This window comes from Bos indicus x Bos taurus, chromosome 13, assembly GCF_003369695.1.
Source record: "Bos indicus x Bos taurus breed Angus x Brahman F1 hybrid chromosome 13, Bos_hybrid_MaternalHap_v2.0, whole genome shotgun sequence".
Taxonomy (NCBI): Eukaryota; Metazoa; Chordata; class Mammalia; order Artiodactyla; family Bovidae; genus Bos; species Bos indicus x Bos taurus.
The window spans coordinates 63,437,375-63,461,289 of NC_040088.1; the positions used below are offsets into that span (position 1 = coordinate 63,437,375).

A 23,915-nucleotide genomic window follows, 5' to 3' on the forward strand; every position below is an offset into this window, starting at 1 on the left:
CAGCCTCTTTTCTCCACTGAATTTCCTCACTGAGCTATCCTTATTTCAGCCTCTTTTCTTCACTGAATTTTCCTACTGAGCTATCCTCATTCTATTACTCTTTATATCCTTAATTAACATTTAATTAAGCAATTGTTTCCTGATCTTCGCCTATGCCGTCTCTCCTTCGAATACCCTGGATCAGCCGGGGCTGGTCCCCGGCACCCAACAGAGTGATTATCCAGTTAGTAAATATGTTATTTAACAGTGTTTTCTCAGGTTAATTTAACTGGGCATTACAAGCAGAGCTCTTTCACTTCTGAGCCACTACCAAAATCCTGGCCATAATGCACCCACTTCCAGACACGCATGTGAGGTCCACACTGCTTCTCTCTAGTGATGTTCTAGTGTTATCCTTATATTGAGCAAGATGGAACTGTGGGCTGAGTTCAGAGGGCACAGGCCTTTGGCCTGACTCAAGGATTAGCCCAGGCTGGTCACTTACCTTTTTAAAACATCACCAAGAACACTGCAGTTGTGGAATATATCTCCCAAGGAACAACTCAGCTGCACAGAGAGATAGGGGAAAAAATAGATTCATATGAGACTCAGCTATGAATACTTGAGATGCCTTTCACAGCCCTTTCTCATGTCCTTGTTCCTGGTGTGGGCCAAGAATAGGCACTCCTAAGGGCTCCCAATTCTTCAGTGCCCCCTACCCCTGAGGCAAGCATTTTATCCACATTATTTCACTTAATTTTTTATAACAATCACATGAAGTAAGTAGTAGGGTCCCAGTTTTATAGATTATGAAATCAAAGCTTAAAGTAGTTTGTATCTGTTAATCTCCTCAGCGAGGTTAGAACAGAAATTGAGATCATTTAGGTTTGTAGAATTGTACATTGCTAGATATTTCTCAGAGAAGGCAATGGCAACAACGTCAGTACTCTTGCCTGGAAAATCCCATGGACGGAGGAGCCTGGTAGGCTGCAGTCCATGGAGTTGCTAAGAGTCGGACACGACTAAGTGACTTCACTTTCACTTTTTACTTTCATGCATTGGAGAAGGAAATAGCAACCCACTCCAGTGTTCTTGCCTGGAGAATCCCAGGGATAGGGGAGCCTGGTGGGCTGCCGTCTATGGGGTCGCACAGAGTCAGACATGACTGAAGTGACTAAGCAGCAGCAGCAGCAATTTCTATCATATTTTGCAAAGGGATTGGTCCATAAGAGATTTGAAACAACCAGAAAGAAAGGAAGGAAGGAAAGAAGGAAGAAAGGGGAGATGGAAAGAGGTAGGGATGAAGGAAGGAAAGAAAGAAAAAGAGAGGAAGGGAAAGAAAAAATTGTTCCTTTCCTTCAACAGCTTGAGAAATATGGGTTTAGACATTTAATGATTAGTCCAAACTTTCACATCATGTAAGTGTCAGAATCAAGATTTACACCTTCTCCTGGCTTCAAATTTCCTGCTCTTTACAATAACACTCTGCTACCTCCCAATTTGATAATGGTGGTGATGAGTTAAGAAAGAAACAAACCAACAATCTGATGATAATTTGTCATTAATTTTAAGAGATTCACAAACTCAAACTTCAGAATTTGAAGGCCTGAACTACAAAAAGGAGATTACATACCAAAGCCAAGGTTTTGGCTCCTGTATAGTCACCACCATCATCTTTTTGACCACAGTTATTATGGTCAGCATGAACTGAGAGCCAAGAGCCAAGAACTGATTTATCTGCTTAACACGAATTATCCTGTGCTCCCAGGACAACTCAGTGAGGCAGGCATTGTTTGCCCAGGCAGCAGCAGAGCCAGGATGCAGAGGATGTGCCTGACATCAAAGCCCTGGCATTTAACCACTGTGCTCTGCTCTTCCCACTTACAATGCACAATCAATTCATGAGGATATCTGGGGAGGCACCAAAGCTTGTTTGTGAATAACGGGGGCTTGGGCATCAAACTAACTGGCTTTGAATTTGGTTTAAGTGCTATGTCATTTTAGGTGCTGGGGGTGAGGGGGGGAGGATGGGGGGAAGAGAAGTGAGTTTGGGATCGACATGTGTACACTGCTATATCTAAAATGGATAACCAACTGTTACAGATCCCTGCTGTATGGCACAGGGATCTCTGCTCAATGTCATCTGGAAGCCTGGATGGGAGGGGAGTTTGGGGACAATGGACACATGTATATGTGTGGCTGAGTCCCTTGGCTCTCCACCTGAAACTATCACAGCACTGTTAATCGGTTAGACTCCAATACAAAATAAAAAGTTAAAAGAACGGTGTAATCTTAGACCTGTTTCCTTTTTTTTTATGTTAATTTATTTATTTGACTGCACCCGGTCTTAGTTGAGGCATGCAGGACCTTTAGTTGCAGCATGTGGGATCTAGTTCCCTGACCGGGGATGGAACCCGCGCCCCCAGCATTGACAGCGCAGAGTCTTAGCCACTGGACCACCAGGGAAGCCCCTCTTACACATGTTTCTTAACCTCTCTGTGCTTCAGTTATCACGTCTGTAAAAAGACCTGCCTCCAAAGCTTATGGTAAAGATTAAGTGTTTTAAATGAACAATGTTTGGCACACAGTGTTCGATAAATTATAGCTATTGGTGATATTGTTACAATTATATATCAGTACTTTTTAGGTTGACACAAGAGTAAAAAAATGTGGAGTTATAGTTTGTGGATTATACTATATAATCCAAATATAATATAAACTATGTTATAGTTTATGGATTTTGATCCTTGGTCAGACTTTACAAAATTTTGCTTTTCATAATAATGTGTGGCTTTGTGGAGTTCCATCTAACATGCTACGAAAGAGCAAAATTAACCTAATACTTTGTATTTGCTAGGATGTCACAATCTTTATTTTAGGTCTTCTCATTTGATTAAATTGCTGCTCTCTTAAATACGAAAAGAAGCAGACCTCAAAAAACAAAAACAAAAGCCACCAGGAAGCTGTTACTCCAAGGAAAAGAAACCATTTATGTATTTGTTTCTGAAAGACATTTATGATTTCAGTTCTAAGAATGTAAGTTCCAGAAGCTAACACCTGGAACACTGCCTTCTGCACAGTAGGGCCTCAGTAAACGGTGGTGGTGCTCTAGTCACTAAGTTGTGTCAGGCTTTTTTGCGACCCCATTGACTGTAGTCCTCCAGGCTCCTGTGTCCATGGGATTCTCCAGGCAAGAATACTGGAGTGGGTTGCCATTTCCTTCTCCGGGGATCTTCCCGACCCAAGGATTGAACCTGCCTCTCCCGCATTGCAGGCAGATTCTTTACCGCTGAGCTACCAGATCCTCTCAATAAAGGCATCTTATGGAGAACTCAGTCTCAGCGGATTATATTCCTTTTAAAATATATATCATTAAAAAAAAAAATCAACCTTTGCTGTCTTTCTACTAAAAAGCTGTATCATGCCACTTTCGCTGTATTTATCTGCATTGAGCAGAAAAGAGCAGCCTGGGCTTCAGCTGATGTGTGTCTGCTACCTTGACCCTCTAGCTCTTCCCTGCCTGCGGGGTGGGGAGCGCCGGCAGCGAGCTGTGTGTGCAGAGCGCGGCCCCTGAGTCAGCGTTACCTCACCCTGAGTCAGATCCTGCTCCCGCATCACCGCGTGGGGCGGCTCTGCTCTGCAGGCCGACACTGCAGCGCTCACCGCAGTCCTCAGCCCCTCCCAGCGGGCTCCAGTCTGCGCAGGAAAGGAGGGGTGTCGCCGGGAGCAGGCTTGCTCCTGCAGCAGGAACGCCTTGCCGCTCAGCTCGCCCTTGTCCTCTCTCCTGTGGTTTTTGCCATCTCGCAGATGACTCTGCAGCCCCCCTGGCTCGCCTGCTTTTTCTGCCCCTGCTGTTCATTTACTGACCTCTCCCCATCTCCTTAGAAGGATTCAAGGGTAGCCTCTTTGCTCGGGTAATAAACTAAAGAAAGAAGTTGATGTTTGAGTTTAAAAAAAAAAAGAAAGTCTCAATTCTGATGACATGATTTATGACTCCATCAATCTTTGGCGGATAATTCCTCATCTGTGAAACCTGAGGTTTAGACCAATGTTTCTGGCACCTGGACCTGATGATGCCCTGAGAATCTAACTCATTTGGTCCATGTGGGGCCTGGGAAACTATACTGTTAAAACCTCCCCATGTTGTTTGGGTGGACAGCCAGGCTCACCCATCGTTAGACATGATCATTTCCAAAGTCCTTCTAACTCTTTAACAGTCTATGAATCAAGTCCCTGAGTCAAAAAAGGAATTTATTAACTGCATCAGTTTAGATGGACCACAAAAAGGTAGAAAGATTCTTATTATTTTATTTTGGTAAAAATGAAATGCTTATATCTTTTTTAAAAACCAAGTTCAAATACCATGGGATATCACTTATATGTGGAATCTAAGAAAAAATACAAATGAACATATTTACAAAGCAAAAACAGGCTCACAGACATAGAGAACAGACTTGGGTTGCCAAGGATGGGAGGATGGGAGAGAGAAAGATGAGTTTGGGATTAGCAGATGCAAGCTATTATATATAGAATGAATTAACAATAACGTCCTATATATATGTGTGTGTGTATAACTGAGTCACTTTGCTGTACAGCAGAAATTAAATACAACATTGTAAGTCAACTATATTTCAGTAAAACTAAAACAACAAACAAAGACATGTTCACCGGGCAACTGCAGAACTATTTGTGTTTAAGCATGAAATTTTGTCTTGAAAAATTCTAAACTGAACGGAAGTGCCAAGTCAGAGCCCAGTGCTCTGTGGCCTCTCACTGCCCTAGTAGGTCCAGGGTCCCAGGAGAGAATGCAGTTAGCTCACTGGGTCAGCAGGATTCCAGTTCTCCCGGGCGGTTGGCAGCAACCAGCCAAGTTCATTGTGAGCACTTCCTGCCTTGTTTGTTTGCTGTGGACTGCATCAGGAAACAAAGTCTGTCAAATTAAAATTTCTGGCTGAACCCTTTGTTGAGAAAGCTACATTATCTATGACATCAGTGACAAGGCCAGAATCGAGAAAATATACATGAATCTCCTCCCTCAAAAGTATTCAGAAAAAGAGAGGGAGGCCAGATGTTTCCTTTCGGAGAGCAAAGGGCCTGAGAACAATGGGTGGGAGGAGCAACTACAAAAGGTCCACTTAGACTACTTCCTCAGTGCCTCTGGATGCTACCGAGTTCCGTGAGGGCATCACACTCCTCCGTCCTAGGACAGGACCTGGCAAGTAACAGATGCTCAAGAAGTATTAAATACATACATAAATCAGGCAGTTCTGATCATCGAAAGACCGCTACCTGCTGAGGGTTAACTGGGGAAAAACTCTAGTGAATTCTAAGCTCGGAAAGACAGAGATTAGGTCTTACTCATTTTATGGGGCTTGGCAACATCGTCAGTAAACATTTTGTCAAAATAAATTGGCCAAGAGCTCTTCTAGTTTGAGGGAGAGTCAACATAGGAACTGGTAGTAAAGGTTACCAAAGTCTGCATGTATAATATAAATTGTACATATGTTTTTTTTTTTTCTTGAAAAACTAGATAAATAAATAGAGATAAATAAAAAAAATAAATAGAGAGTTAGGTGGTAGGAAGAAGGAACTAGATGCCCTACTTACCACCATGTACGTGTGCGTGTTTGTGTGGGCACTCACGTGTGTGTGTGTGTGTGTGTGTGTGTGTGTGTGTGCAATGCACTCCCTTTTCTTTGAAACTTCTGAGATTAAAATAGGGGAGCAATCCTGTATGTTACAATGATAGCATTTTTTGGAAATCTAGGAAATCAAAAATTCTCCAGGCTCTCCATCTTGGTTTATGCTTGAGTTGTTATGTGCCATATTTGCTTTGAAATCTTTGATTATCTGTAGTTTTACTAAAATTTTGAAGAAATAATCCACTGTTGTCTGCTTTCTGGATTTCTTAATCTTCCTTCATAAGACAGAGCTTGTTGATAGCATAGTTTTCTAAATGCAGGTTTGCGGCCATCACCACTTCAAAGAGGTTTGAATGAGGAAATTTTTTTTTCCCCGTATTAAAACAGTTCTTGTTTCTGTAGAAACTTCATTTTTAGATTAATCTGTGATGGATGAGCTATCATAATTCTAATATGCGGTTCTTTTTCTATCAGATATTGTCATCCACCAGTAAAGACATTAAAGATGCAGCAAGCTTATAAAGTACTACTTTCTTAAAGAAATAGGAGGCATTCCCATCTTTATTACCGTACTTTTGGTTATGCAAACACTTTGGAGATATAAATGTTTATGTCCCCCATAAATCTGGTCAGAAATCATTTTTGATTTTGTTGATTAAGTTAAACAGTAGGATAGAGTACTGGGTATAAGTGGTCCAAAGTAAGATAAAAGACTACGCTAAAAATGCTAGATCTTGAAGAAGAAACTGGTTTATGCACTAAACGTTTTGTGCCTTGGTCTAAATATTAACATGTCTATGTAAAATGACAAAAAGAACCAGTGTTGAATCACATTTTATTTCCTGTCGTTCTGCTTTATCCCAGACTGCTAAATGTGTTCTTTCCAAGAAGTTTGATTGAATTACTGTACACATTTACTGTCCTGTGTGACAGTTATGTCATTGTTAGAGATTTCAGTAATTAAAACGGGAAACAGAAGCTTAGGTTATTTTCCTTATCAAAACTATGTTCCTTGGAGCCACGTTATTATGATGGTTTTCGTGCTCTTGTACATTGGATGTCTTAAGCTGAGTGCAGTTTAGGGGATCCTTTCTAATTACAGGAAGGTACTTCCTTCCTTTAACACTGTGATCTGACCTGTGACAAATCTGTACTACACACTATGTAAATGGCTAACAAGTCAACTGCAAACCAACTGAATGTACAACCTTAGTGCTGGTGCTGAAATCTCTTCAGAATAGTCATCATGATCTCAAAGTTTGTTTCAGAATTTGCAAGCATCAAGTGTCAATCAGAACTGAAGATGAAACACTAATGAATGTTGAATCCTCATGCTCTAGGTGTACTTCCTTTGTAGAATTTTTGTTTCTCTGCTATTTTTACCATACTGTTCCATTTAAATTTCCTACACGCTAACTTCGTTTGTGCGATTGAAATAAAATTGCAGTATATACAAAAAAAAAAAAAGAAAAACTAAAGGCACCTGTCGATGGTAATACTTATTTCAGTAAGAGAAATAGCATTTTTCAAGGTAATGTGTTTACAAACATGAATACGATAGTCTTAGGACAAAACACTGAGTGATTAACAATAGTGAAGATTTGAATTGCCCTAATTCAACAGGGAACTTGTTAAATAAACTCTGATGTTTTTATGCAATTATATTTTTGGTTGAAATCACATTTCCAAAATCATTTACTGCTGTGGGGAAATATATATATATATGTTAAATCACAAAGACAAGGCAGCAGAAACTGTCGGCTCCTACCCTGGCCATCTCCCTTCTCTTTTCTAACAACACAGCTTTGTCAAAGTTTCTACTCTCCTCTGCGTAGCTGTGTGCTTCAGTGGGCAGGCCTGCTCTGGAGAATCAGTCACCAGTGGTCTCCATGAATGCCCCTTGCAAGTGGTAGGCTGAGACATGGACAGGCATGGGTCATTTCAGGCCAGTGATGTGGTTTGGGTGGGGAGGAAGCTTCTGGGAAGTTTCCCTCCATCTTAAAAAGAGACACAGGAAACCAAAGTTCTGCTTCTACCTACTGGTGTGTCTGCAGGTGACGCCTGCACCACGGCAATTACCAGGCAGCGAGGCTGGGCCAAGCTGACACCAGGAGAAGGCAGGAAGAGAGGAAGGCCTAGATGGGGGACAGGGTGGCTGTTGATCTGCTGGTCCCTCAAACGTGGCATCATCCGCTGTAAGTTGGTGGCCAAAAGTCAATTCATCCATGTCCACCCACTGTAATCAATTCCCCATATGGCCAATTTGCTGAATTTACTCACTGATTTCCACTACTTAGATATTTAGATACAGATGAGTGATTTTCATTTAGTCTTCAAAACAGCACTTAAGAAATATTCAATTTGTCTTTGTCCCAGTCCTTTATTGCTGTAACTTGAGACTGACTGTTAATTAATTGTCCTGCTTAAGAAGTCACTTAAATTTGTCTGTGTTGCAGTTCCTTATTGCTGTAACTTAAGATTGACTGTTAATTAGTTGTCCTGCTTAAGAAGTCACTTTATATCTGGACTTCGGTAAGCCAATTATTTCTGATTGTTTAAGGCAAATGAAAATTGAGCCTTGGTTTTCTCTTACTTGCAGCTGCTGCTGCTGCTGCTAAGTCACTTCAGTCATATCCGACTCTGTGTGACCCCATAGACGGCAGCCCACTAGGCTCCCCTGTCCCTGGGATTCTCCAGGCAAGAACACTGGAGTGGGTTGCCATTTCCTTCTCCAATGCATGAAAGTGAAGTCGCTCAGTCGTATTCGACTCTTAGCCACCCCATGGACTGTAGACTACCAGGCTCCTCCGTCCATGGGATTTTCCAGGCAGGAGTACTGGAGTGGGGTGCCATTAGCTAAAAGCATATTAATACTTGTTGGTTGAGAGAGAGGCAGAAGAATTCTCTCTCACTTATTTCTGAATTGTAGGAATGGGAATACAGCTGATTTGTGCGTTTATTATGTTTACTTTGTAAGGTGTATAGCACAGGGGAACTCTAGCCCATACTCTGTAATGACCTATATAGGAAAAGAATTTTTAAAAGAATGGATACATATATATGTATTAATAAAGTTGATTCACTGTGCTGTACTGCAGAAACTAAGACAACATTTTGTAAATCAACTCTACTCCAATAAAAAATTTTAGAAAATCCTAGCATGTTAGAGCTGCAGAGACTATTCAGACGAAGAACTGCTGTGATGATGAGTAAACTGAAAACCAACTCAAAGCACTTAAGCAAAAGCGCAATGGATTGCCTTTCGTAGCGAGGAGGTTTGAATCGAGTGGGACAAGCATCAGGCTTGGCTATACCCAGGGTTTAAGGCTGTGGCCGGCACAGGAAACATTTCACCTACAAAAGGATGGGGAGAGCCCCAGGACTGCAGAGTGGGGACCACAGGAAAGGTGCCTCTGCGAGGCCACCGACCACTCTCTGTTGTCCCCGAACCTGAGGTTCCAAAGCAGCAGCAGTCAGTGTGTCACTAGGGTCAAAGTGGTCCACACTCCCAACCAAAAACGTGTGCAAAGCATCTGCATCATTTTGTTATTTGTTGTTTATGTATCACTGTTGTCTGCCCTTTAAAAAATCTTATTGCCTCGGGAGTCTGGACCCAGCAACCCGGTCTTTGCTTCCACAGACAGAGGAAGGAAGGGAACTCACTTCCCAGAGTGCAACCATGAGGCACACGGACCAAAGGAGATCTTTCAATGTCAGGCTTTCATTAGCGTTAGATAGAACGCTGTTTTTCAACTCAGTGTGGAGTATTTATATTTTAGAACCTCCTGATGGAAACATTGAGGCAAAAAAAAAAAAGGGCTGGGGGGACCATCTTTTTCTTTTTTCCTCTACCTAGTCCCTAAAACAAGGGTGGGCAGTTTTTTTCCACAAAGGATCTAATAGGAAATATTTTTGGCTCTGAAAACCATATAGTCTCTGCAGCGATGATTCAACTGCAGTCATGATGCAAAAGCAGCCTTGGACAATATGTAAACAAATGAGCATGGCTGTGTTCCAGTGAAATTTCATTTTCCAAAACAGGAATTGGGATATATTTGGTTTGCAGGCCTTGGCTTGTTTGCCAGTCCCTGCCCTAGAGCATTGATTTCTTTGGGGAAAAAAAAAAAAATGCTGATTAAAAAGCACCGTTTAAGAAATACTTCTGACAGAGCAAGAAAATTTCACATCTTATATAGGTACATCCTGTTTTAGGTGTTTTGATAATTATCAAAGGCATCAGTCTGAAACAGAAATCCTTATTACCTGTTTTGTGCTTCTATTCATTCCAGAAGAGGAATAGCCTTATCAAAGTATGTTGCTTAAGGGACTTCCCTAGTGGTCCAATGGCTAAAACTCTCAGTTCAGGGGGCTTGGGTTTGGTCACTGGTCAGGGAACTAGATCTTGCATGCCATAACGAAAAAGAGATCCCACATCTACAGCCAAGACCCGGTGCAGCCAAATAAATAAATATATTTAAAAATTTTTTAAAGGCATGTAGCTTAAAATTTTAAATGAATAAAATTGTTTTAATAGAAAAATAAGTTTAATGTTTTAAAATCTTGCATTCCAAATGTAAATTTGATTAAGAGAAAGAACTGGGCAATCTGAACTCTGAGTAGAGTGATCATACATTTGAGGGACCAATAAATTACATTTCCTTACTGGGAAGGGGAAATTAACTGCTATTTTTAATCTCTAGAAATTCCTACCCAATGACAGAGGTAGACTTCAAAACTTGTTTACAGACTCTACTTGGCTTTTTTTTTTTTTGGCTTTTTTTTTTAAAACAAGTAATGTTTCATTTTTATAAATTAAAAATATTTAGACTAACAAACTTCTAATGTTTATTAATATACAGAGTTAAATGTACACACCATCTTATTTAAACTTAAAAGAACTCCGTTTTGGGGGATCATTATTATCATTTTCTTATACTATGGCAAAAACATACTCCAAACTATAAGCTTAACTCACGTGTACATGGTAACCTCAGAAACTAGGTGCCTTGGGCATTATTATCCTTACTTTCAGAAATAACACAGCATCAGGATCAGGGAGGTGACCTGATTCTTGCCACGTCTCACACTAGCAGAACTAGAACCAGAACCTAGATTTTTGGGCTCCAAGTCCACACTCTGTACTCTACCACATTTATCAAAAACCACCCTCATGGCCATGCAGACTTTTCTAATCTTCAATTGCTTTACAGATTAAAAAAACAAAACTGAGTCAAAGAACAAATTATTTCAATTTTCAGGTGTACCTTAGAACTGTTCTTTAAAAATCACAACAAAAAATTGTAACGTGTTTTGTGGTTGATCAATTAAATCTGTAGGATGAAGGGGTAAATTCAATATGGGATATTGACCTGTGCCCCGTGGCTGCCTAAAAGCTCTGGTGAACAACCTTGGGAGTCAGGAGTTTTTGAATATGCTTAAGTCTGCCACCATCGATGTCGTGTTTTTGACCCAACAGTAAAAAACTGACAGTCCGAGAAGGCTATGTACCAGTTTTAATATTTTATTTTGTTATATTAGTGATCCCTGTAGCATTTTATTTGAAAAAATATTACTCTGCTAAATAATTTACTAGGCTAGGTCATTTTTCTCCCAGCTTTGATATTTTGTGATACTCTGATTTCAGAATCAAATCTATATCTGAATGTGAAAAATGTGCAGTGAGGAAAGCAAGCAATTTTGATTATTGCCATATGTTGATGATTTTGATGCATCTGAACTGCAATCAAGGGTTTTTGAACTATTCTATAGTTTCAGAGTAAACTGAACACACAGTATGTGCTTAATAAACATTAAACATTAGTGAACAAAAATGAATAAGTGAATGAATGAACACAGACTTACAGGTCTCAGAAGGGAGGGTGACCACAGAGCTAAGTGTTGTACAGGAACAGTGCAGCCACCTGGCTCTGAAAGCCATGTTTCCATTCCCACGGCCCAATGGTTTTTCGTTTTCTGAATAATTTTTATTGTGGCAAAATATGCGTGACATAAAATTTACCATTTTAACTATTTATAAGTATACAGCTCAGTGGCATTAGGTAAATACACCACTGCTACCCACCACCAGAACTTATGCTTCTTCTCAAACAGAAACCCTCTACCCATTAAACACGAACTCCCATTGTCCCCTCCTTCCAGGCCTTGGAAACTACCATTCTATTTTCTGTCTCTATGAATTTAACTGTTACTCTGAGTACCTCCTGTAAGTGGAAAGACGCGATATTTGCCCCTGTGTGCCTGGCTTATTTCACTTAGCATATTGTCTTCAAGGTTCATCCATGTAATAAGTGTGTGTCAGCAGCTCATGCCTCTTAGGGCTGCATAATCCTCCACTGTATGCATTGTATGTGTAGACGACATTACTCGTTCATCCATCGGTGGACACTGGGGTGTTTCCATCTTTTGGCTCTTATGAATAATGCTGCTACGATATTGGGTGTACCCAATATCTTTTTCCAGTGCTTGCTTTCAATTCTTTGGGTGGATACCCAGAAGTGGCATTGCTGGATCATATGGTAATTTTGTTTAATTTTGTGAGGAACTGCCATGCTGGTTTTTGTAGCATGGCACCATTTCACACTCGCTTCAGCAATGCACAAAGGTCCCAATTTCCCCACATTATGATCAGCGCTGGTTATTTCCTCCCCACCCCCCACTCTGCCTTCCTCCCTCCCTTTCTTCCTTCTTCTCTCTTCCTCTCTCTCTCTCCCTTCCTTTCTTCCACCTTTCTTCTTTCTCTTTTTGATACTAGTTTTTCTAATGGGTGTGGTTTGACCAGTTTATAGCCAAGTAAGAAGCCAAAGAAGAAAGGAAACGAATGAGCCTGAGAATCCAGGAACATTAAAGCGAAACCAAAGCAGCAACTCAGAGACTCCATCTAAGTAGCTGCTGTAGGATTTCCTCGCCACATCCTGTTGTGGATTCCCAGGGGATCTCAATCCACTAAGAAAGCAGAGGCGCATGGATTATGTTGTTTGTCAAATATGCTGTGATTTCAATCTAGTGTTTTCTCTTTTAAAAAGTTATCTGGATACAAAGTTAACTGAACTATTTTTAGTTTTGACTCTAAGATGGATGGATTGCTTCCCAAATCCTTCTCCTGCACACACTATACTCGTTGAGTTCCAAATATACAGATGGAAACTTAAGGACATAAAACAAAGTCAAAGTATTTGGAAAAAATAAATTATACAATCATCTGTGAGTAGATGTTACATTATTCTATTTTTCCAAAATGAATGGAAACCCTCCAGTTCCAAAATTATCTAGGAGATCAGTGTCTAACTCTCCCTCCAGTGTTCTATTTCATCACCCCCATGACACACCTAAGTATCCTTCTTGAACTTTGTGTGTGTGTGTGCTCAGTTGTGTCCAACTCTTTGTGAACCCATGGACTGTAGCCCACCAGGCTCTCCATGGAATTTTCCAGGCAAGGATACTGGAATGGGTTACCATTTCCTCCTCCAGGCAATCTTCCTGACCCAGGGATCAAATCCAAGTCTCCTGTCTCCTATCAAACACAATGTCTCTTGCATTGGCAGGCAAATTCTTTACCACTGCCTACCTGGGAAGCCCCCTTAGACTTTAGTGTCACTCAAAGGGTCATCTGTCTGATTCTTATTCCCAAGAGAGCACAATACTCACATCTGAAGAATTAACTTTGCCATTGTTTCTCACTGCCAAAGGGAGTTTTGTTGCATATCTGTCACCCTCAGGCAACAGATGTGGCTAGTCTACTCCACACAATACTGCTCTGTCCTCATCCCCATTGAAGTCCTAGGGAGAAGGAGCCTAGCTGGGTTTGCTCTGTGCTCAGGCTGCGTCTTCAGTGAATAGAGCCACACAGCCATCGCTCCCGGGCACAGGCTTTGTGCCAGCCAGAGCGACTGGGCTGGAAGAAACACTAAACATCAGCTACGCATATGTTCAAGCCAGTCTTTACAGATCCTTTAGAAACCCATGTTCCTCATGATGTTTACATAGACTTTGTTTTTTAGATCAACCGAAGTTTCAGGTTGCAACAAAACTGAGCAGAAAGTACAGAGTCTCCCTATAGTGGTGTCGTACAGAATAGTTTCACTGCCCTAAAAATTCCTCTGTGGCTGCCTATTCATCATCCCCTCTCTCCTATTCACTTGCAACCAGTGTTTTTATGTCTCCATAGTTTTGCCTTTCCCGGAATGTCGTATAATTGGAATCATACAGCATGTAGCCTTTTCTAACTAGCTCTTTATGTTTGGGTTTCCTCCATGTCTTTCATGGCTTGAGAGGTCACTTTTTTTGGGAGGGTGGGGTATGTGGACATAAGTTTTCAACTTATTTGCATAAATACCAGAATGTGATTCCTGGATTACCTGGTAAGAGTATGTTTAGTTTTGTAAGAAACTGCCAAATGGTCTTCTAAAGTGGCTGCACCATTTTGCATTCCCACCAGCAATGAATGAGGGTTCAAATGCTCCTTGTGAGCATTTGGTGGGATCAGTGTTCTGGATTTTGGTCATTCTAATAGGTGTGTGTTGGCATCTCATTTTGCTCATTTTTAAATCTGGTTGTTAATTTTCTTATTGTTGAGTTTTAACAGTTTTTTTCTATATTTTGGGTAAACATCCTTTATCGGACATGTCTTGTGAGATATTTCCTCCCTGGCTTCTTCTCATTCTCTCCACAGTGTCTTTCACAGAGCATCCTCAAGATAATTTTATTTCTAGAAACTCATTGTTCTTCTGTGGCATTGGATTTTGGTCTGGATCATGCTATTAGTATTATTACCTAAACTGCCCTCTCTGTCTTAAAATTCCTTTCCTAGAGACTGTGTTCTTCTTAAACAGATTGAAACATGTCATCCCTAATAATCACTTTTGCATCTCAGGGACCTCAGGCCAACCTCTACCCAGTCATAGAACGCTCTTTACGTCCTAAGCCATGACATGGCAGTCTGAACACCCTACACTTGCCTGAAGGGGCCTGGAAAGCTGCAGAGAGTTGCTTTGTGGCCTGCCTTGGGGGCCATGCAGCAGGAGACATCAAGTGACCTTAGGAACGGAGCACAGTTCCCAGCAAGAAAACCGGGGACCTGGTCATCTGGCTGCAAGAAACCGAATTCTGCCAAACACTTAATGAGCTTGAGAGAGAATCTAGAGCCTCATGTGGGATGAGATGGTGGCCTGGTGGAGCCTGATCAGAGGACATGCCTGGACTCCTGACCCATGCAAACTATGACATAATACACATGTGTTATTTTAAGCCGTTAACTTTGTGGTCATTTGTCATGCAACAGAAAATTCCTACAGAGGCTATACAGTGAGGGGAGTCAGGTTATAAGAAAGCCCATGAGGTCTTGCTCCCTCTCCTCAGGGAAACCCTTGGACTCCACAGTCAGATCTGTGTTTGAAGGCATCTTCTCGCTGGCCCAAATTCCTTCAGTTGGCCAGAGGAATAGCTCCAATCCCGGTTGGCCCCATTGCTGCCTGCCTGTGGAGCGGGCTCAGCATGCCAGGGTGCTTTCCTCTGGCATACCTGAAAGGAAGCCACTTGCACTATGCCCTCCCTCATCACCAGCCTGCCTAAGAAGCGGCTCACTCACTCCTTTTGGTCAAGGCTCCGATCATTTCCTCCCAGGAGACCCCAGAGCCAGATCTATGTACCTGCTAATACAAGTAAATCAGCTAGACAGCAACATCACTAACTACAGAGGTAGAATCTTCTGGTCAGAAGGGGAGCACCAAGATGACCATTCAGAACAAAGGGACCTCCATGAAACAAGATCCAGGGGAATCAGGGAAAAACTCCTAGTTCATATTCACAATGAGATTTGAGACTATATTGAATCCACTAAACCAGCCAACCAACCAACAAACCAGGTTTTCACCAAAATAAATGCTCTGAAAATAAACAGTTCTTTGACAAAAATTTAAAACTATAATTGCCAAAAAAAAAAAAATCTAGATAATGACAGTGAATAATATGACAACCCCAAATCTGGATTACATTGATGGAGTATACACACAAGAAAGATTGTGAGAAAAGAAAAATACCTTGGAGAACAGATTTAGTAGTCCAATCTAAGAATAATCAGAGTTCTAAATGCAAAAACAGAAGCAGGACAAAAATCAATGAAATAATATAAAACAATTCTTCAAAGCTAGAGAAAGTACCTGCTGAATCTTGAAAATTGAAAATGTTCATCAAATAATGACAGCATTATTTTTCAAAGCCCATTTCTAATATCAAGAACCATGAAGTGTGTGAGGTTTTATTAGAGGAAAAGAAAATGGAAAGAATGAATGGTAGGAAAAGGAAAAGAATGGTAACTATGAATTATATTCAGAAAATCAGAATGTAATAATATACCAGTCATGTACTTTTTTTGAATAATTACTTGTGAAGATATTTTAGTTAAATAAAATCTGAATCAGAGTAAGGATTACAAGAAAGGAAAAGATATATAAGAAAGGACACTAAGTAGTAAAAATCCAATAAAATTTAGAGTAAAATCTAAATAAATTCTAAGAAATGAAGTGTGATGCAATTAAAAGTAATCTTAAAAAATAAGTCATATTGTAAGAAAATAATTATTACAGTGTCTGGAAAATTGGACAGATTATTCAGTAAAGCCTGGGGAAAGGAAAGAAGAAGGGCAGGAAGAAAAAATAAAGACCTGCAAAGGGTTCCCATTGGGGTAGAAAGTCCAGAACATTGCTATAATTGCTGTTAGAGTCTGAGAGAGAAATGTGGACTCACATGTCTTTGGTAAAATATAATAGTGACCACCAGTAGAACTAAACTAATATGTAGAACTGCCTGGTCAATAAAGAAAAAAGATTATAAAAACTGGTATAACAAAGGATAAATCAAGAGAGGAGGATAAACAGTAAATCTTAGAAGTTCTCATCTTTAGAAAAAAAATTATAACTGTGTGGTGATGGATGTTAACTGGTCTCTTCACAATACAAATATTAAATTACGTTGTACACCTAAAATTAGTACAATCTTACATGTCAACATTGTTGTTTAGTCGCTCAGTTGTGTCCGACTGTTTGTGATCCCATGGACTGTAGCCCGCAAGGCTCTGTTCATGGAATTCTCCAGGCAAGAATACTGGAATGGGTGTAGCCATGCCCTCCTCCAGGGCATCATCCTGACCAGGGATTGAACCCACATTTCCTGCAAGTCTCCTGCATTGCAGGCAGATCATTTACTGCTGAGCCACCAGGGAAGCCCATATGTCAATATACCTCAATTTAAAAAAAAGAAAGAGAGGGAGGAAAAAATCATAGGGGAGGGGGTCTTTTTGCAGTGTTCCCTCGTGGGATTTGCCTTCCACCACGCACTTCCTGGCCTCCCCTCCAGGAGAGTTGTCTAAGAGATATGAACTAATGGCAGACATCACTTCATCCACCTTTTCTTTTTCCTGGGTCCGAGGAGGCCCTGCAGACTCTAGCATGCAAGCTGAGGTCTGTGGGAAAGTGGAAATCTCACCATTCAGACTTGGGCAATGGGGAGTGAAGGCATCTCCCACAGGTCATGTCTAAGCCACACTCTGGGGAGAGGTTTTCCAGAGTGCCACGTTAAGGTACCCATGGAACTAATAGTAAAGTGGGCACTGTTGTTGTCTGCCTGCTGTTGAAAACCAGGGGAACAGAAACTGATTGGCTGGATCAGCTGATATTCTTTGGAGGGGTCTTTGATACAGTACCATGATGCTTAAACTGGTAAGACTTCCAACATATCTTAACAAGAATGGCTTGAGCTGCAAATACAGCAGCAACAGAAAATAGACCCTTGCCGGGAGCCGGCATATTGCATATTGAGTGCATATTGCATATTGAGTGCGCCAGAGCCTCTCACTTACTTTATCGTCAATATGCTACTGCCTTAAGATATCAATTCCAAATTCCCAGAGAGGCTGCTCAAGAGATTGTGTGTTCTTGCTTATATTGCCCCACTGTTTATAATAGTCTACCTATGGGAGTTAATACTCGCGGTCTCAAACCTAACGTACTCTGGCAAATAGATGTAACTCATGTCTCTTCATTTGGAAAACTGTCCTTTGTTCTTTAACTGTAGACACCTTTTCTCATGTTATTATTGCAACTGCTCATACAGGGGAAGCAATTAAAGATGTAATACAACATCTCTTTACTTGTTTTTCATATTTGAGCCTGCTAAAAGCTCTGAAAACTGACAATGCTCCTGCGTCTAAGTCTTTTCAAGAATTTTGTATAAAGTTTCAAATTAAACACAATACTGTCATCCCTTATAATCCCCAGGGACAGACCATTGTTGAAAGAGCGCATCAAACATTAAAAATCCAAATTCAAAAACTAAAAGAAGGGGAGTTTAAGTATAGTTCTCCCCATCAAATCTTGCAACATGCTCTTTTCGTAATAAATATTCTAAATACTGATCTGGCTGGAACTACTGCAACGCTTCGTCATTGATGCCTGGAGCAATTAAATGCAAAACCATTAGTCAAATGGAAGGACCTCCTCTCAGGACAATGGAAGGGTCCTGACCCATTATTAACTAGCGGTCGAGGATGTGCTTGTATTTTTCCACAGGATGCAGATTCTCCAATTTAGATCCAAGACAGGTTGATTCGCCATGTTGCAGACCCCCAGACATCCAGTTCCCCCATTGCTTCGATCACAAAAGAGAAGCCCGCCAGAAGGGGAGGCAATATAAACATTGAGATCCTGGCATGACCGATGGGGCTGCTGCAGCGCGAACTCCAACCAGAAAATAATTCTACTTATTCTGTTTTGGCTTGTCTACCCTCTCCTTATGTTTTTCTCTTTACCAATGGTTCTGGAAAACTTAATGTACATGTGACTTTCACTGGTGGACCCAATGTAGTGACTTGTGAACAATGCATGCTCTCATTTTGTTTAAACCCTCAATATAATGTTTGCTCTTTGGTAGTGTTACAATGTCCACCTTATCTTATGATGTAACCACTTATTGATATAACTATAGTCTTGCTATGTTACAACAACTACAAGATTTAATGTGATCACGACGATTTGTGGGCTTTACTTATTTTAGGAATATCAGCTTTAATAGCAGCAATTACTTCTGTTACTGCGGCAGCAATATCATTGACTCAACAAGTGCATACTGCCCAATATGTTGATACCATGTCTAAAAATGTTTCTTTAACTCTAGCAACACAGGAAGTTATAGATAGAAAATTGGAGATGAGAGTAGACGCCTTAGAAGAGGCAATAATGCATATTGGGACTGAGTTACAGGCTTTAAAAGTGAAAATGGCTCTGTCTTGCCACGCTGATTAACGGTGGATATGCGTGACATCTTTAAAGGTAAACGAGACAAATTATGAATGGGAAAAAATCAAAAATCGTATCTCAGGTGTTTGGAACAGCTCTGACATTGGCCTGGACTTAGGAAAATTTCATAATCAAATACAGACCCTGGAACACTCTCGACTGGATTTTACCACCGCTGGAGCAGCTAATGACTTATTTCACACCTTCTCTAACTTTACTTCTGGAAAAAACATTCTGTCTAATATCTTTAGTTCTAGTTGTGCTTCTCATAATCATTCTTCCTTGTATTGTCAGGATTCTTCGGCAGAACATTCAAAAGCTCGCGACTGAGCTGCATCTGGCTGTTTTAAGAAATAAAAAAGGGGGAGATGCCGGGAGCCGGCATATTGCATATTGAGTGCATATTGCATATTGAGTGCAGCATTTTTCAGGATCTGGAATAGCTCAACTGGAAATTCTATCACTGCCGGTAGCCAGCGTGAGGAACTCCGCCCATGACAAAGGTCATGAGGAAGGAGGCTCGGCATACGCAAAGGCGGGATCGAGCTTCAGGAGTCCCCCTGGAAATTCTCGAGCATATACCCCCAAAACCAGAGTCTGCCTACTTTCTGCTTTGTGCTTTCACCTACACCTCTGACTTTACGGGGGGCTGTCCCCCACTACCTCTCTGAAAAAAGTTAGCTTACAGCTCCAGTTAATAATTCCTGGGTGTGACAGTGTTTAACCTACAAACTCCTTTGGAAATCCTCTAGCCTGCCTGAATAGGTTTTTCCGGCCACATGTGATTGTTCAGAGCCTCCCAACTGTGAGAGGCAGGAGATGTTCTAAACTGTCTAAACACAGATTCTTTTGAGTGGTTAAAAGATTGATTAGAAATTGTATTGGTGAAGGGATTTTTCACTTGTTGGGCCAATGTTTGCTGCTAAGTTTCCATATCCCTTACCTGCTGTGTCCCTGGCAGTGTATTGATTAATATAATTGGTGTAAGTAGTAGCTTTAATGTTTGTAACCTGGGACCCTTGAGTTAATTCTTTTTCTTGTTGTAGCCCACCACACCTTTGCTCTGTAGGAATGCAACTTTATCTAATGCTTTTGGAGGGTGGCTCCTGACCAATCACCTTTAGAGAAAAATAAGTTTTCTGAAGAAAAGGTCTTAAAATGTTAACAGGCCTCCGGGCCAGAAGATGATGCAAATCACCTAAGCTTTTGCATATGATAAGTTTGCAGGAAGAAAGCCTGGTTTGCTGCAAGACTCTACCCCTTCCCCCATTATCCTCTGTGCATAACTTAAGGTATAAAAACTACTTTGAAAAATAAAGTGCGGGCCTTGTTCACCGAAACTTGGTCTCACCATGTCGTTCTTTCTCTTACCTTCTGGCTGAATTATTCAGCCTCTTTTCTCCACTGAATTTCTTCACTGAGCTATCCTCATTCTATTACTCTTTATATCCTTAATTAACGTTTAATTAAGCAGTTGTTTCCTGATCTTCGCCTACGCCGTCTCTCCTTCGAATACCCTGGTTCAGCCGGGGCTGGTCCCCGGCAGACCCTCATACAATTCAGTAGGCGGTGAGAAATGGAATATTTCCTGCCATAGGAGTAAACAAAGGATGTCACAGCCATCAGCTATTGCAGCCACCATGCTTAGTGAGCCAGTGAGCCCAAGGGCACCCAGGAAGGAGAAGAGTACCTGCAGTCCAGCAGCCATCAGACTGCAGCCACTCCCTACATGAGCCCTGAGGAAGCTCAGGGTTGCGAAAGCACAGGATGCGGGCCCCAGAGAGCTGAGGTGTATATAAAGGAGTGATTTATTTCAGTGAGGCCCAACTCTTGCATCTTTCATAACTTGGGATATCTGGTTTTCTTTAATTAACAATAATCTTATGATGTTCCAATTACCTGCCCTTTGTTGCAAAACTTACTTCTATATAACCTGACTCCTCCCCTCACCTCCTCAGAACAGTTATCTCAGGCTTACTTGAGATGCTCCCAGGGTTGAAGTCCTAAAAATTCCCACTGAATAAAACATAACTCTCAGCTTTCATTTTGTGAATATTTTGTAAGTCCACAGTGGGCATGTGAGTGCTTTTGAGGAAAGGGAAATGAAACTACAGCATTTTTAAAGTCTCCTGACTTTGAACAGAAATCCCTCTTATTATAATTTACCATTAGGGGAAATTCTTGATCATGGATATATAAGAATTTAAAGATGTTCACGGCAACATTTTCTGTAATCTGAAAACATCACTGAGGGGAACCCTAAGGCTTCATGAGAGATGGAAGAACTGATAAACAGTTATATCAGTCAATGGCTGCAGCCAGTAGTAACAATGGGGTTGATGTATACATATTAATGTGTAAAGTTATATAAAATGAATCAAGTGAAGGAAGTCCCTTGTAGAGCATTATCTATATTATGATCACATCCACGTGTGTGCATGTGTATGTGTACATGCTTATCTTTAGAAAGAGGTCAGGCAGGATAGTTTTGATCTCTCTGGTCTCTGGGGAGTGTAAGGCTGTAGGGGATATTCACATTTTTCTTTTTTGCATTTCTCTACTGCTTGATTTTTCCAGGATGAGAATGTTGCCTTCTATTAAAGAAATGACAGTCAATTTAGTGGGAAAGTATTGTTTTGGGGGATACATTTGGAAATCTGCAGAATTATTACTTTACACAAGGAGACTCTCAGTGGGTAGTTATTTGGTTTCCTCTGTCACGTTGCTTAATCTTAGCAACATTATAGAGTGGTTTTCCTAGTTGACTTGCACAGAATACTCTGCCCTTTTGGAGGCCACTTTTATGGAATCCAAGAATAAGCCTATAGGCTCACTCTGGTTATTTAGTCATGTTTAAATTTCCCAAGTTACAGGCATTATTTATTATTGTCTGATCATCAACAAAACTATATTAAAAACTATATGTTGATGATCAGATAATACGCTGTGACAGGAAAGTTTTTAAAAGTGAGACTCTATTGCTTTCAAGAGGTTCAGAAAGCATTATGGACATAATCTCAGAAAAATTTAATAGAGTACTAAAAACTATGTAGAGATAGATGCTATGACCATTTTATGAGTGGAAAACTGAGGTAGTTTGAACTATGCACACACTGGCAAGATGGAAACGCTAGGAATAGATGTAAAAGCTTGCAATTCTTTTCCAGACCTTCATCCAAAAGTCCCTGACCTCCCTTTGATACCATTCTGGTCAAAATTCTTGGTGGGTCTATTTTTCAGTCTGCCAGTAACAATTATGTCACAACATCAAAGCAGTTACACATCCATAATCATTTCTGGTCAGTAAGGATACCTCATGTGTAACTTGCATTATTTTTTAACCGGCAGCAATGCTTCAGTCACAGAGATTTTGTCTTAGATCATCCACTGGACTATTTCTATTTAGAATATTTTTTGTTTTGTTTAAATAAAAAAAACAAGTACACGTAGGGAGAAGGTTAGAACTTATCATCTTTAAAAATCAAGGTTGAGAAAAGTCTGTCTTTCATTAGTTCTCCAGAATTTTTAATAGCTGTTTAATAACCTTTCCTGCAGTTAGATGCCCATTTGCAGCACTTCCCTTTTCTGATCTGTCTTCTGAATCATCAGCAGACCTGACACCGTTAGTAATGATGTGTGCTGCAGGGCAGGTTTCCTCTTAACCACCCCCTCCCCGGGCCGGTCACTCCTACTTAAGGCAACTGACTCAGGCTTCTCCGGGGTTTTTCGCCTAGCAGTTTCTCTCTATATATGGTAATAACACTACACAGATCTGCGCGTGCTTCCCGTTGGAAAACTGGGAGGAGAAGTCACGTGAGCGCAGCTGGAGCCTGCGGTTGGCCTGGCAGCTCCTCCGCAGTGGAAGGTGAGCTGCGACGAGGAAAACACTTAACCTTTTCGTTACCTGCACTTAACCACTCCTCGCTACCGCCAGGAGCCGCTGGCTTCCGGGGCGCATCCCGGTCCGGGTCCGGGTCCTGGGCCCCCGATGCTGCTGCTGCGGGTCTTGGAGTCCTTACCCTCCTGCCTGCCGTGACCTCATCGAACCGCGCAGGGCAGTTATCCTCGCTGGGTCACTTTTCATAGCAATTCCTTATTCGAGTTAGGTGTGAAGTCCACTGTCAGCTGCTTTCCGCTAAGTTGATGAAGTGCAGTTCTATCCTGGAGGAGGAAGGGAAAGTAAATGCCTCCCTTAAGCAACTCGGAGTTTCTCACCACTGGGGCGTCAGGGCTGAGACGGTGGCACAGAGCCTTGGATGATTTTGCTCTGTGACTTTAGGGAACAGTCTCACTGTTATTCATTGTGACCACGGCTTCCATCTGTAGATTCCCATCGTGCCCTTCCCACCGAACTCCCCCAACCCTGCCATGCAGATATCAACCAGTCAGTCAATACATACTGTATTGTAATCAATGGTCTCTCTCTTCAAACTGTTATCCAGACCACGCTCATTATTTGTTCCCTCCACTGTGTCCTTCCTGGGCAAAACCAAACAAAGTCAAACCAAAAGCTTCAGGGGGAAAAAGTGTACTTAGGTCTCACTAGTCTGAAAATCCTTCTCTCACTTTTTCAGCGCAATGCAGATAGATGTCGCTATAAAAGTCTGTGTTTTCTTATAAGAGGTTAGAAGACAAACAGAAATGTGTGAAGCCACAGTGCTTAGTTTTCCCACCCTTTCATTTATTTGGGATGGGGTGGGGAGAAAGTAGTTATTGTCTTCCATCTAGTGGGCTACTTTGGAATTGCGTCTTACCACTAGGATCCAGTGGCTAAAATTCATACAAATAGTGTACAGATAAAGAATGATGAGTTCTACACATAAGTCTACTTTCAAGCTTCCGAGTTCCACAGGTTAAAAAAAATATGAGTATTTTTGGTTGTAGATTTTTTTCCCTTTCATCACTTTACATTGCCATTCCCTTTTGGTCTGCAGAGTTTCTGCTGAAAAATCAACCGATAGCCTTATGGGAGTTCCCTTGTATGTTA

The 23,915-nt window shown here is 41.2% G+C and overlaps 1 long non-coding RNA gene across 1 annotated transcript; it reads right to left on the minus strand.

Moving 5' to 3' along the window:
- Window positions 1–221: 221 nt before the first annotated feature.
- Window positions 222–23,553, minus strand: LOC113903615. Its single transcript, XR_003514207.1, has 3 exons — window positions 23,329–23,553; window positions 22,833–23,089; window positions 222–546 (listed from the first exon to the last, which is right to left on the minus strand). It is a non-coding gene; the product is annotated as an uncharacterized LOC113903615 (long non-coding RNA).
- Window positions 23,554–23,915: the final 362 nt, after the last annotated feature.